This window comes from Leptonychotes weddellii, chromosome 9 (assembly GCF_054177405.1).
Source record: "Leptonychotes weddellii isolate Sample4059 chromosome 9, ASM5417740v2, whole genome shotgun sequence".
NCBI classification, from domain to species: domain Eukaryota; kingdom Metazoa; phylum Chordata; class Mammalia; order Carnivora; family Phocidae; genus Leptonychotes; species Leptonychotes weddellii.
In genome coordinates this window covers 48,108,905-48,111,508 of record NC_138377.1, presented here as the reverse complement: position 1 = coordinate 48,111,508, position 2,604 = coordinate 48,108,905, and the positions used below count along the sequence as shown (strand labels likewise).

The 2,604-nt window shown below is 36.8% G+C and overlaps 1 pseudogene; it reads right to left on the bottom strand.

Annotated features, from left to right (window-relative positions):
- Positions 1–236: 236 nt before the first annotated feature.
- Positions 237–916, bottom strand: LOC102734709 (14-3-3 protein zeta/delta pseudogene; annotated as a pseudogene).
- Positions 917–2,604: the final 1,688 nt, after the last annotated feature.

The window sequence follows — 2,604 nt, the reverse complement described above, 5'->3', positions numbered from 1 at the left end:
GTGGGGGGGGCATGGGAGAATTGGGTAAAGGTGATCAAAATCTACAGACTTCCAGTTATAAGATAAGTAAGTTTTTGGGTGTAATGTATAATGACTATAATTAATATCATACATTTGAAAGTTACTAAGAGAATAAATCTTAAATGTTCTCATCACAAGGGAAAAATATTCTAACTATGTGAGATGTTAAACTTATTGTGATAATCATTTTGCAATATATACATATATTAAATCATTATTCTGTACACCTTAAACTTACACAATATTATATGTTAGTTATATTTCAATTAAACTGGAAAAGAAAGCTGTCTTTGCAAAAGAACAGTCTTTGTCCAGGAAATTCAGAATAGCACAATAAAACACAGAGAAATGAGAGCCAGACCCAATACTGTAGGATGTTTTGGTTGTGTTTCCTTTTTCTAATTTAAACAGCTTCTTGGTGTGCTTGTTGTGATAGATCCATAGTCTCTTTAAGGTCACCACCAGCAGCAACCTGAGCCAAGTATCAGTAGTAATCTTCTTACATTTTCATGCAGAAGACTTTGCTCTGTGCTTGTGAAGTAACTTTTCCAAAGAGACAGTACACCATTGCAGACACCTCTGAGATTGCTTTCTGTATTCTCAAGCCATCTGCTGTTTTTCTCAGCACCTCACATCATTAGCTTAATACTTGAGATGAACCTCCAAGATGACCTATGGGCTCCTATGACATTTTTATAAGCAACTGAAAGAAGATTCCTCTCCTTATTGGATAATACAGCTCCTTGCTCAGTTACAGACTTCATGCAGGCTGCAATGTCAATGTATCAATCAATTTACTTGGCCAGTTTGGCATTCTGCACCAGCATATTTTTATCCATGGCTGGATGTTCTGTGTCAGAAGTGGCTGGCAGTGGATGGAAAAGGGTTTTGCAGTTTCTGAGCCATGGTAGAGGCAAGGCTGAAACCTGGATCTCATGGCTCAGAGGTTCTGTGTTTATATTTTCAATTTGTGGCAATGTGTATAAGAAAGTATTATGAAAGAAATATTACTTGTATTATTTCCTCATCCCTAAATTCATTACAGCAGCTTCTTTCACCTTGTGAAAGAAAGTTCTAAACTGAGCCTATGAACTCCTGCAGAAATTTTAGCTCAGGAAATAATGAACGGTTATTCCTTCACCAACTTCTTTTCTCCAGTCTTTTACAGAGTTTGGGAACAAGTCTTACTTATTCAGGTGCTTGGGTGGTTTTCACCACCTTGGGTCCCTCTACATTCTTCTAAATCATTATTAGCACAAATACTGTATTTGAATAGAAAACATTTTCTCCAACTATATTTTCCTTTTAAAAAATCCTTGATATTTTCATAGCTACAATCAAGTTGGATATAATAAAACAAAAGGTGTATATAATCAGCACAGCATATAATTAATTATATCTCTTAATTATTAAATTGACCTTATTAATACAAACATTTCAAAAAATGCATTTTTCCCTCAAAAGTAACATGCAATATGGTTTACTACCTTATTTTTTTTTATTTTTTTAAATTTTATTTTATTATGTTATGTTAGTCACCATACAAAACATCATTAGTTTTTGATGAAGTGATCCATGATTCATTGTTCTCGTATAACACCCAGTGCTCCATGCAGTACGTGCCCTCCTTAATACCCATTGTGGGCTAACCCATCCCCCCACCCCCTTCCCCTCTAAAACCTCAGTTTGTTTCTCAGAGACAACAGTCTCTCATGTTTCATCTCTCCCTCCGATCTCCCCCTTCATTTTTCCCTTCCTTCTCCTAATGCCCTCCATGCTATACCTTATGTCCACAAATAAGTTAAACCATATGATAATTGACTTTCTCTGCTTGACTTATTTCACTTAGCATAATCTCCTCCAGTCCCATCCATGTTGATGTAAAAGTTGGGTATTCATCCTTTCTGATGGCTGAGTAATATTCCATTGTATATATGGACCACATCTTTATCCATTCATCTGTTGAAGGGCATTTCAGCTCTTTCCACAGTTTGGCTATTGCGGACATTGCTGCTATGAACATGGGGGTGCATATGGCCCTTCTTTTCACTACATCTGTGTCTTTGGGGTAAATACACAGGAGTGCAATTGCTGGGTCATTGGGTAGCTCTATTTTGAATTTTCTGAGGCACCTCCACACTGTTATCCAAAGTGACTGTACCAACTTGCATTCCCACCAACAGTGTAAGAGGGTTCCCCTTTCTCCACTACCTCTCCAAAATTTGTTGTTTCTTGCCTTGTCAATTTTTGCCATTCTAACTGGTGTAAGGTGCTATCTCAATGTGGTTTTGATTTGAATTTCCCTGATGGCTAATGATGATGAACATTTTTTCATGTGTCTGCTAGCCATTCGTATGTCTTCTTTAGAGAACTGTCTGTTCATGTCTTCTGCCCATTTTTTACTTGATTATTTGTTTTTTGGGTGTTGAGTTTGAGAAGTTCCTTATAGATCTTGGATACCAGCCCTTTGTTGAGTTTGAGAAGTTCTTTATAGATCTTGGATACCAGCCCTTTATCTGTAGTGTCATTTGCAAATATCTTCTCCCATTCTGTGGGTTGCCTCTTTGTTTTGTTGACTGTTTC